Raw genomic sequence first — 13,040 nt, forward strand, 5'->3', positions numbered from 1 at the left:
GAAAACAGGCTGGAAGAGGGCAAATAGTGGAGGCAGAAAGATGGATTAGGAACATTTGGCAAAAGCACAGACGAGATTTTTAGACGAGGGTTGTAGCAGTGGCAATGGTGAGAAGTAGATGGATTCAGGATATGTGTTTGAAGAAGAACCAATAGGATTTGCACATAGGTTATATTTGGATGGTAAAAGAAATAGATGATTCAAAGGCAACTCATGTCTTTTTTTTTTTTTTTTTTTACTTAAACAGGGTAGATGATAGTATCATTTACTGAGATAGGGAAGGAGTACATTTGGAGAAGTGGAAATTAAGAGTTCTGTTTTGGTTAATAAGAGTTAGAGGTAGCTATTAGATATCCATGTGGCTGTTGAACTGAAAGAAAGGATAGTGATTTTTGTTCATCTCCCTCTTTTTGCAGCTGAAGATCCAGAGGGGCTCAATGACATAATCAGCATCACACAGCTTGTTTAGTTCTGAACCAGTACGAGTGTCCAGGTCACTTGGTTCCTAGTCTATGCCTCTCTCCCCTGTATCTCACACATCTTTTAATTTGAATTCTCTTTAAAATACAGGTCCTGATAAGAAAATAATATTGATTAATCATGTCTATAATTACACAGGAACTGATTTAACTTTTCCAAGTGCCAGACACTTTTCAAAGTTCTTCTCGTGTAGTATCTCATTTAATCTTCACAACAACCCTATGAAGTAGGTGTTATTGTTCTCATTTTGCAGGTGAAACTGAGCCTCAGAGATTAATGTCCCCAGGATGACAGTAAGTAGCAGGACATGGATCCAGGGTCTGGGCGATGTTGCCAATGTTGCCTCCTCCAAGTGCCGTTTCCACTTCCAGATTGTTAGCAGCTTTTTGAAGGCAATGGTATTTGAGACAGGGTTTGAAGGATAGGTATGATACTAATACAGAGATGACATTTTATATAAAAGTAGTAGCATGATAATAAAATAGTTTGGCGAATACATGAAGTACATGGAGAAGAATAGTAATAGGAAAAAAGTTGGAAATGGATGTTGGAATGAGAGAATTGGAGTTCTGAATGCCAGGCACAAGTGAGGCAACAGGAAACCACTGAAGGTTTTGACAAGAGGAATGACGCAGTGAGAGTTATGCTTTAGGATCTGCCAAGCAGATCAAGGATGGAACTAAATGGAAGAATGGAAGATGGAAAGATCCAACATTGCCTAAATACCTACTACCTGCCAGGCACTTTAAAAACTCCATAGACCCTCTTAATCCTCACTGCAATCCTATACATTAGATATTCTTATGCTCATTTTATAGGGGGACAACTGAGTTTAAAAAACTGCAAAAGGCACTATAGCTACACAGAAGAGCAAAGATCTGAACTAAGGTCTTACTTCAAAATCTGTATGCTTCTTGCAGCACTGCCTATAGAGTAGAGAAGAAGAATCTGAAGGCTAATTCTAAGATGAAGGTAGAGTCCAAACTAAAGTTAAGAATGGCAGGAAAGGAGAAGAATTTGAGAGACAAGAAGGTTAACAACAGAACCTGACTGCCTGGATGTACAGAGAATGAAGAGAGAGGAGGCAGCAAAAATGACTGAAGTTCAAGCTTGAATGGCGAAAGGAATGGTATGACTAAATAAAAAGAGAGAGAGAAGAGGAAGAGCTTCCAAAAGAAAAGCAATATTAAACAGAAAAGGCATTATAGTTTATTTTATAATATCCATAGCATATTTCTAATTTGCATATTACTGAATGATTTCTAATGTGGCTCAAATGTCTTAACATTGTTCATCTGTATCTGGATAAACACAATTATTATCTTTACTAATAAAGCACAGAAATGACAATAAGTCCACAAAATCAAACATCTCCGTCATTTGGTTCTTTGCTTCTTGCATGAACCCACAAATTAGAGATTTTCACTCACTTCCCTTTTACGACTCTTGTCCCTATAATCAATTTTCCATCCAGTGTACAAGGTCATCCTTAAAAAAAAAAAAAACTTAGTCACTTCTTTGTTTAAAACCTTTCAGTGGATTCCCAGAGATACAGCTGGGGTCATGACAATGATCTGTAGAGCCCTGTCTGATCTGGGTCCCTGCTGTCTTTCTGACCCCGTCTCTAACTACTCAATCCCTCATTGCCTCCTCTCCAACTGCAGAGGACTCCTTACTGTCCTTCAGCCTACCAGGCATACCCCACCTTCACTTAGCTTCTTCCACTGGATGTCCACACTGCTTTATCCCTTCAGGTCTCTTGACAAATGTCACTGACTGAGAGACCTTCCCTGACTTTCCTTATAAAAAGCAGTTCCCAACTCCAAGCCTACATAACACGCCTTTAACTTTTTATTTTTCTTCAGAGTACCACATGACATGTATGTATATATTTTCTTGCCTCTTATACTCAAGAAGGTCATCTCCATGACAGCAAGGCCTTTGGTGTATGCCTAGTAGCTAGAACAAGGCCTTGTACATAGCAGTCAGTAGCTGCTGAATCACTGTCTGAGTGAATAATTAATAAATGAACTAACACAGTTTTTTTTCCAAAAAGGAAGAAAACTCTATTATTTGAAAATCCAGCCTAACAGGCCTTCCTAGACTGATTCTAAGTGCTCCTTACATTGACAATTATTTTTCTTATATCAAGAATATTATTATTATAGTGCCCTCCAGACCATAGATATGTTACTCAAACTAACCGTTATGTGTACTAAGAAACTGAAGCCCTAACTTTCCATTCTTTTTCAACCATATGCTGATACACACTTGATAGAATTAAAATATTCAGTGCTGAGGATTCTGAGCAGTGTTTAATACATTGAATTACTGCTTCCTCTTAAAGGAATAAAGAATAAATGAGAGAGAATAGTGGCCATAAAATGCAATTTAGCCTGATGAAAAAATAACACCAGAAGCAGGATCCAGGGGATATTCCAAGTCAATTCACCCTCTAGTTTCGAGCTGGACATAAATTAAATACCACACTTAGCTGATATTTATGCTCACTCCTAAGTCATAAAATCAGACATCTATTCATTAAACTTTATTGTGATTAATATTGTATTTTTTCCTAGTAAACAGGTAGTTTCCTTTTAATTTATAGGGGCAGTTTTTCACTATTAAACCCCCAAGCATATGACAAGGCAAATCTCACCTCCAGATCCATATTGAATGAATGTGAAATACAAACATATGTATGTACATGTATATCTAAGATGAGTTAGCAAATATCTCCACATCCCATACTAACTAGCATCACCAAACTAGAACAAAAATATTGCAAAGGAAAACTGTACTTTCAAAGTCTAGGAACTTAGTAGTGTTAACTGGTACAATCTCTTAGGAAAAATGTTTGGTAGTACAATACCTACTAAAAGATGTTTTGTTTTAAATGTTTTATGACTAAGCAACTCCATGCTTGGGTATATATCCAAGAGAAACAAGAGCTTATGTCTACTAAAAGACATGTACAAGATTTGTCCTTGCATTATTATTTGTAATAGCCTCAAACTGTAAACAAACCAAATTTTTATAAGCAGTCAAATGGGTGAATACATTATACAATGGAATTCTTTACTCAATGACATAGATAAGTTACAGTACAATATTGAATGAAGGAAATCAAATACAAAAGTACAACTCTATGCCTCCATTTTAATGTATAAGAAAGCCAAAATCTATCTATGAAGGTAGAAATTAAAATGGTGGTTACCCTTGGGACTACTGACTGGGAGGGGCACAAGGAAATGTCCCCTATCTTGATCCAGGTGCTGGCTACCCAGGTGTGTGTAAAAATTTACTAAATACTTGAAATTTATACACTTTACTGAATATGAAGTTAAGACCTCAAAATTTTATTGATATAAAGAAAGAATGAGCACTTGAAATGTAAATGGAGGACAGAATAGAATAAAAATGTACTTCAATTGGAAGGAAGATATTTTGTTCAAATATTAACCATGAGTCTAACTCTAAACTGGAATGCTAAGCTTCTAAATCTCTCTGACACACAACAGTATCAGTGAAGGGACAGCTAGCTGGCCTTCACAGTAGAAAAAAATGGGACACACACACACACACACACACACACACACACACACACACACACACACACACACACACCACCCCCCCCCCCTCATCCCGCTGCCCGAGCTACATTTCATTGGGACCCTAAACACCACTAGACTCCAGCAGCCTCGCCAGTTACAGATCACAGGCTCTCCTTGGTCTTGTTTCCACAGAGCTCTCAAAGTTAGTTATTTCTAAGAAGGCATGAAGGAGGAAATGAAGCCCATTTTACAGCCTTTGACTTTCTCAACTTTAATCTTCATGTTCAATCAAAAATGGTTCCGCAATATCCTCCTAGCATAATTCATAAGATGGAACAGAGTTAAATTAACGCCAAATGAACCCAGCCAGAGCTGTTATTACACATGGGAAGAATCAGAATTGTGTTTAAGGACATGATTTTGGTTACAAGGAACTTATTTTGTTATCATGATGGTGGAAAAACAGTGGATGATTTCAGAAACTTATCAATTATTATTGAAAGACCACTAAATGCAGATATTCCATAGTATTTATGCTCAAGGTTGGTTAATCTGATCCTTAAAACTTTAAAGCAAGAATTAGAAAATCAAAGCAGGAGTTTACTGAGGGGCTTCTGACCCCTCTCACCTTTTATTTTTGATAACAGCTAAAAGCCATCACACCACTTGCATGGAGCCACATCCACTACATGGAGGAAGTAAAAAGGTAGAAAGGGGCCTCAAAGTCCTGATTGGAGGAAGCTCACAGCCTAGGCCTTTGGCAAAGTTCAAGTAAACAAAGGTAAACTGCAGTTATTTTTGAGTTTTTCAAAGGAGAATATCAGGGAAGATATTTAAAATAGCAATCCAGCCTCCACTCTCTACTATCTTAAGTTTTTTAAATAGAATAGAAAAAGAGTTGATATCATTTGTCCCTCACCGGTTTTATGCATGGTAGGCAGTGTCCATTTTTGATGCCTTCTCTTTGGCATTGAACTTCTCCTAGGCCATAAACCAAGGTATCCTTTTCTGTGGCTATATGCTTCTGTCTGTCTCTCTGCTATCTTTCCCTTGAAGGATGAGTGCATCTGGCAAGAAGAAAAGAAAGACTGACGGCTTTATGGATAATGTAAAAAATTAACTTAAAGTGCAAAAGTTGCAAATCTAGCTGAATTTATATACTTGGGCCTTCCAGTTGGTTGTTTGGGAAACTTCTGTGAAGGCTCAACATTTTAGTGCACAGCAGGACTATACCAAAAAACAAACATGAACCCTGGGGTCAGAATATCTTACTTCCAGCCCTGTGATCATGGACAAGTCTGTCAACCTCTCTGGGCTTCACTTTTCCCATTTACAAAGTGGGGATTCAACCTCTTTGTCAGTATCGAATGATACAATGTCCACAGTGGGCCTAGCAAACAGTAAAAGCCCTATACAAACAGGTTTCTATTAAAATAGTGCTATGATCACAAAATTGATCCTGCACACTTTTCCACTGTTCTCACCAAAGGGCTTCCTTTGTTCTCTTGCTTTTTGTTTGATTCTGTGGAAGTAAATTCTCTCTTTGTTTTCTTCCCTGAGACTGTAGTAATTTTTAGAGGCATACATTTCTGTAGTCTAAAAAGTATGAACTGAAAGGTTCATATACAATCGGGTAGAGAGTTTCTGAGAAGGAGAAATAAGAAAAACCACATTTCTAAGAATTTTACTCTCTCAGTCCGTCTGAGAAGAGATGGACCCCAGGGGGTAGAGAGGCCATCGGTTAGGAAAAATGTGGCTGGATCAGTGAATACCATTCCCTTCAGCCAACCATTTGTTAATCCCCAACAGCAGCAGCTACCCTCCCTGGTCCTGCCGAACTTTTCAATTGGGACTAATCCCAGGGGCTTATTCTTATTTATTCATTTAAAATCCTGTTTTGAATTACTGCTGTCATGTTAACGTCCTTCCTGGCATATAATAAACTGCACAGGGACACATTTAGCTGTGCCTGACGAGTTGAGCTCAGCCTCTCTCAGAAAAAATATGAGTAAAGGGGAAGAAACTGGAAAAAGAGTCAAAAAGTTTCAATAGTTTTCCTCAAAATATGTCTTTTCCTCCATGTAGCTGATACCTGGTAGGTATGTTTTGAGGTCAGATGTTCCAAAGAAATTTAAAGCTGCAGCCCCAATCTGAGAGATTCATAAACTACATGCTTTAGGGAAATGTTTTTGGCTTTAGAGGGTGATAACTGCACAGTCAAGAGTCACCTAACTTCTAAGACACTTTAAGATAATAAGGTTTATTGATGAGAAAGAGGGCAGTTCATAATTTGTTGTTCTCCTTTCGCCCACTTTACATTAGGCTGACAAATAAAAGCAACAAAAAGAAAATATTAAGGGCAGAAGTACTCTAATTCTTCTTATTTCATAACAACTAATTTATAAACTGAATGCAACTGTAATTCGGTATCCATCTGCCTTTTCCACCTTCAGCTTAATTTGTTAGTAGGAAATAAATTGTTCCCACTCATGGAGCTCAGCCATCTGAAAGTTTCCACTTACTAGGAAGTAGTAGGGATTCCTCCTCTCCTTTTGAAAACTAAGAGCCTAAAATAGTAGGCTTCTTCAGCCCTTACAGTTAAGACACTTTTCACCAATGTTGTCATCATCATACAAGTGTAGCTTACATTTACTAAGGACATATGTGGCAGGTATCCTAAGTACTGTGTGCATGTTAACTCGTGTAATCCGTACACCAGCTCTAGGATTATTGCCCTCATTTTATAGATAAGGGCGAGGAGGAACAGAGAGGTTAACTAAGTCACCTCAGGTGACATAACTAGTTAAGTGATAGGACTGGAGCCTAGAAGTTTGTCTCAATCACCACTCCCTACTGCCTCTCATGAAATACTCAGATTCCTCAAACCCACCATGTGCGCGGTGCTCCAGGTTCTCTTTGAAGAACACTTGTGGAGTTGACATGTACATGAAAATGATTCTGCTTATCAGAAAGACAGATGAGGGCTACATGTAATTTCATAGACTTAGACATGCATCGAGGTTTACAAAATTAAGCCATTAATAAATGCCCTATTTTTCCCAAAGCAGTCAAGAAAACAAATGCAAATGCAAAAGATTAGAACCACAGACTGTCAGATCAGAATGAGATTTTAGAAATCACTCACACTGACCTTTATCAGCAAGGAAACTGAGGTTCGATGAGAACTAATGATTTCTTCAAGGTCAAAAGTCACCCAGGACAGAGTTAGGATGCTTTATTAAATTCGTAGGGATTGGTTCCTAATACTTGCTTCCTGGATTCCCCTGTCACTTTAAACTCTCTCTCTAAGCAACAGCATCCACTCCATGGTTTTAACTAAGACCAATGTTCTGAAGTCTCTCAGATTTACATCCCTAGATAGGGCTGACCTATCTCTAGACTATCATATATAACCACCTACATTTGCACTGACTGTTCCACAGGTCTTTCAAACTCAACTATGAACAAACTCACTTTTCCCTACCCTAAATCTACTACTTCTCTTGAGAATGAAATGCCCAAGAATCTCTCCAGACAACCACATCAAAACTCAACATATTCTAGATCTCTCCTCTTCTTCATGTCTCCCATACAATGTCACTAAATCTCTTCAATTTTACCTGCTTGACAACCAAATATCCTTCTCTCTCTCTCTCTGCCTCTGCTACTAAAGGCATTCTATCTATCTGCCGCCAACTACTGCAATAACTTCAAATGAGTCTTGCTCATCTTAGAATGGCTCCGATCTTACCCAATTTGCATAAATGCTGCCAGAATGAATTTAAAAAAATAATCCCCTCAAGCTAACCCTCTGTCTTTTGCTAAGATACTTTCATTAATGTTTCCCTACAGGCCAACTACTGAGGAAGGCAGACTGAAAAGAAGGAGGGCAGCAGGGAGGGAGAGAGGGCGTGGCTAATTCTAATATTTCCCCAAATGTCTCTGAAACTCTGCTCCCTTTGAATGACAAGTTCTACGACATAGTATTCAAGAACTCAGGCTCTGAAGTCAGAACTTGGGTTGAAATCTTGACTGTAACTTATACATGTGTGATCTCAGGGGGTCAAGATACTTATTCTGAGACTCAGTTTCCTCATCTAAAAAATGAAGATGATAGTCTATCACATAATTGTTGTGAACATTGAGGTAATATGCATGAAGCTCCAAGGACATAGCCAGACTTATTTCTCAAATCAAACCCTGGAACCGTAACTGGTATCTTATTTAACCAACTTGTCTCACTTTCCTTTCCTAGGCGCCAATCACCTAGCAAGCTTCTCATCCAATATTTATTGAACACCAGAACTATATGTAGTACAGTCTAAAGTCTAACAAATCATGGTGATGAAACTCTTCTAGAACCCTGAGATTTCAAATTCCTTCATGCCACAAAACACCAGAATCTGTTCTGACTAGTGCTCTATAAAGGGTATTATAAAGATAAAAAGACCTCAGGGAAGTTAAGAGTCCAGATAAGAAGCTGCATATTATTAACTATAATGTAGGCTAGCTTCCGTGTCCCTAGCCTTTAGTGAGCATCAGAATCATCTGTGGAATTTTTAAAAATAAACACAACAGAGCCCCAATATAGAGATTCCCACTCAATAGGCCTGAGGCGAAGTACTGGCATTTTTATTTAAAAAAAAAAAGAAAAAGAAAAAGAAAATCTCCAAGTGAATCTGATGTGCTCCAGTTTGGAAACTACTGGGTTGAAAAGCATGCCTACCGCTCATAAGTACCTATTAAAGTACTAACAGCTAAGAAATGAAGAGATTGCTTTCAGCTGAGCAAGGAGAAAAGCAGAATGTCTGAAGAATCCTTGAAACAAGCACCCCAGGAGAGTCTGTTTTAACCTGACTAATCTGGAGTTTGAGAAGCCATGTTAACAACAGTACCTGTTGATTAAGACCTTTGAGTGAGAATTTTCCGTTTTCTGTTATCTGGATTTCTTCCTATCACTGTTTTGACCCCAATGGGTTAGAACCTCAATAAGTGGGAAAGAACTGATGGTCAACTACCAGGAAAGAGAGAAGCGTATGCCCCGCATCAAGAGCTGAGACGTTTCGCCTGCAGCAGGCCCTTGCCAGGGTAGGGGAGAAGCTGAAATGAAGTTGCAGGTTTTGCCAGTTACATGGCGCCTGACATTTGAGATAACAGCGTAAAACAGTGATTTAAAGGGACACTGGGACATTTTATTGCAAAAGGTTCCTGAGTTTTCATCCAGTAGCACTAGTAGGTCTTTCCCCCTTGAATGCATTTACCAGGAGAGGCAAAAATAAAAAGGAGTTCTGATTACATGCCACTGATGCTGCTTGTTACACATAGGACATTTGACACTTGTCAAATGTAGCAGAAATGCTGGAGAAAATAAGGGTTGTGGGGGGTTTTGTTTTTGTTTTTAGTGTCTGAGAGACACTTGGTGATCTTGGAGAGAGGATTCCAGTAGAGACCTGGGCGGATGGGCGATGCATAAAAAAATCAGACTGGGAAAAGCTATACCCTAAGTAGACGGTTAGAAACTGGAGGCAGCCAGATAGACTGTGCTTTGAAAAACTTGGCTGACCCAAATTGAGGAAACATTTTTCAAGTACTAACTGGATGCCAGGTGCTTTCACATAGACTGAGAGGAAAGCAAGCCATATAATGTCATGAAAAGGTTCTAAGGACAGGATTTTCTTAAACACTTTTCTTTCCTGAAGAGTGATTAGTGGTTAAGAGAAATACTAACAATTGAGACAGAAAGCTCTGGAGTGGGGCAGGGAAATGGAATTGAGAGCACAAATAACAGGTTACAAATATTTATTTGTTTGAAGTCTATAAAATAGCCTTTACCTTTAGATTAGCCAAATCTGGATAAATCACATTTTTCTTTTCTTCACATATATTCGCTAGTTTGAGTGCTGCATGTTTAATCAGCTCCATCACTGTCAACACAAAAACTTCAAACTTTCTTCAGCAAAAATGAAGGGAAAATGCTATTACTTCTAGAACACCTAGATCTAGCAGCCAGACATAGAATATAAGCTAGAAAGAAAAAAAAAAAGGAAAAAAAAACAACAACATCATAAGTGACAACAAAAATCTGTCCTATTTTTCTTAATTTGCTTTTGGAATCTGTAAACCCTAAAGGCTCAATTAATCTAAATGATGTGTGAAAGAACAGAAAGATTCTCCTGGCTAAAGAGAATTCTCTACATACTGCAGAATTCAGAAGGAAGAAATGCATCGTGGAAGATGTAGACAGTGACCTGCCCGTTCCCCCCCAAAATGGGCCCTCGATCTTTTATTTTAATTTTAAAAATAGGGGAGGGAGGTAGCAATTGGGATCATTTTATGAATTATATAGATGTCTAACCAATGTACTATGTACTTGAAACTAATTTAAATAAATTAAAAATAACATTTTTCAATTTTAAAAATAAGATGCAGGAAATTGAATGTATGATAGAGTATGAACAAGTTGTACATTTAATTAAGCAAATATTTCTTAATTTGTTCAAATGCTTCCATCACTTTTCCCAATAGGGTGACTATAGACACTGCTTTACAACTAAGAGCCTAGCAAGTTTAACCTAGTATTGCTCTGATTTATCATCATCATCAGGGGTTCCAACTGAAATGCTTCCAAGGGCAAAAGATAGATGGAGTGATAGCACTAAGATAAAGCATTTGCACTTAGCAGACTGGAGAGCCCTGGGCATCTACAGGGGGCAAACAGCCAATGCTCAGTTCTAGCCAACTGTTGCCGAAAAGAGATGTTATTCATTGTAGGAACTTCTAATTTTTCAAGAGAAGTTGAAAATCCATGTGAACTGCTGCAATTTGTAGAAATAAAAAAACGAAAAAAAATTTAAAAGCTAACACATTATTAGGTCAGCCTGATCAAAAGCGTATATAGGCTGCTTTAGGCAAAAACTCATGCCTTTTGAAAACTCATTCTTTTTTCTCCTTACTTTATAGTCTTAAGCCCTTTTTCCCCAGGACTGTCATCTCTCTTCTCCTTCCCTAACATCCTTTGCTATTTTTACTTATACTCAACCCTCTTCTCTGGCCACATGCTCTCTAAGAGAGGGTAGCAGCCATGTCCTATAGGTAAAAGAATGTCCTGCAGTGCTTTGCATAGGGCCTGGTGTGTGTCATGTGCAAATGAATGGCAGTGGGTGATTAATTTGAAACCACTCTAGTGGAAGACGTATGCATCCAGTTATTTTTCTTTCCACCTCTATCCCCACCAGCAGCAGTTATAACAAGCCACATTTACTGACTTCTCTTGTTTCTAGTAATTTTTCAGTCGATTCTTTACTTTCTAGGTATGTACTTCAAATATCTACAAATGATGATGAGCTTGCAACTTCCACTCTAATTGTTTATATCTATAATTTCTTTTTCTTATCGCCTGGATGACTGAGTCAGATTTATAATTTCAGTCAAAGTGAGCATTCTTATCACACATTTGATTTAAATGGGAATGATTCTTCTGTTTCACAAAATATGAGGCTGGTTTGGTGAGACTGCATATTTAGAATAAAGCAACAGAAGTAACAAATTCGACTTATTCTAATTATACCAAGTTTTAATTTTTTCCTTTTTAATTAGGAATGTGTGTCAAATAATTTTGTTACCATATACTAATTTTATTTATTCTTCTAAAAGTTAAGTTTGAAATAATTTACATGAAATAAAATTCACCCTTTTAAGGAATATTCAAAGCTCAGTGAGTTTTGACAAATGTATACAGTCAGGCAACCACTGCCTCAATCAATATATCACTGGATACTGAATTTCTGCAAAGCATTTTTGACACCTGTTAAGACGACCATATAGTTTTCTTTTTTTGATCTAATATGGAGACTAGATTCTCCAGAATTGAACCAAACACACATTCCTGTGATGTATCCCACCTGATTATGGTATTTATTTAATGTACTGCTAAATTATATTTGATGGTGTTTTATTGAAGGGTTTTGCATCAATATTCATAAGATTGGTCTGCAGTGTGTGTGAGCGTATACATGCACATATGCACACACACACACACACTATCTTCAGGAAGTTCTAGTATGAAGATCATTTTGCATCTTAAGAAAACATGGAAGTTTAACTTTTGTTTTATGCTTAGGAGAAACATGAAATAGTAGTGTGAACATTCATCCAGGTTTACATGGAGGCAATTCTGGTTTATATCCGTTGTCCCAATTAAAGACCCTTTCAAGAAATTATATGGTCATTCTACTTAATAACAGCAATATCTTTGAATGTTGGAAGAATTGCTGAGACCATCTGGGCTTACACTTCAATTTAGAGAGCACCTTTTGATAACTTTTTCACTTCTTCCATGGTTATTTACATAGGCTCTCTCCTGAGAGCCACTTTGATAAAGTAAATTTTCTTAGAAATAACACCCACTTCATCTGTCTCCACAGAATTTCACAGAGTACCTCACAATATTTTTTGGTTATTTCTCCTTTTGGGGCTCTACTTTTATTTTTTAAACTTTTTCTGGTAATAAAAAAAAATATTTGTTCATTGTACAAAATTGAAAAAATAAAGACAATTAGAAGGAAAAAGTTGAAAATTGCTCATAATCACATTATCCAGAAATAATACTATTGACTTTTATCTGTCTATATCCCTACCTTCCTACTTACACACACAAAATGTTTATTACCCTGCCTTTTCCATGTTATATATATTAACATCTTTTTTATATCAACAAATACAGATCTACATCTTCAATTTCAATGACTGGGAAGGATCGCTGTACCATGACTTTCTTAAATTCCTGACAATAGGGGATAGGTAGATAGGTTAGCTTTTAAAAAGCTATTTTTAACAATGCTGAGTTGAACATTATTTAACATCTTTGCATGTTCATCTAGTTATACTTGTAGGACAGATTATTAAAAGTAGACAGTGCTAGTCAAATATAGATACATTTAAAAACAATCTTTTGCTTGTAAAAGTATCTATATTTCTTATATAAAAAAATCAACAAAGAACAAAGTA

General features: G+C 37.3%; 1 protein-coding gene and 1 long non-coding RNA gene across 2 annotated transcripts in view; one reads left to right on the top strand and one right to left on the bottom strand.

Annotated features, from left to right (window-relative positions):
* PIP5K1B (phosphatidylinositol-4-phosphate 5-kinase type 1 beta) overlaps nt 1–13,040 on the bottom strand; it is a 289,811-nt gene that overhangs the window by 223,353 nt on the left and 53,418 nt on the right. The gene's annotated exons all lie outside the window — the stretch shown is intronic.
* LOC111732660 lies at nt 7–1,848 on the top strand. The gene is made up of 2 exons (XR_002777648.1): nt 7–773; nt 1,401–1,848. It is a non-coding gene; the product is annotated as an uncharacterized LOC111732660 (long non-coding RNA).

Source organism: Pteropus vampyrus, unplaced genomic scaffold, assembly GCF_000151845.1.
Source record: "Pteropus vampyrus isolate Shadow unplaced genomic scaffold, Pvam_2.0 Scaffold479, whole genome shotgun sequence".
Classification (NCBI taxonomy): Eukaryota; Metazoa; Chordata; class Mammalia; order Chiroptera; family Pteropodidae; genus Pteropus; species Pteropus vampyrus.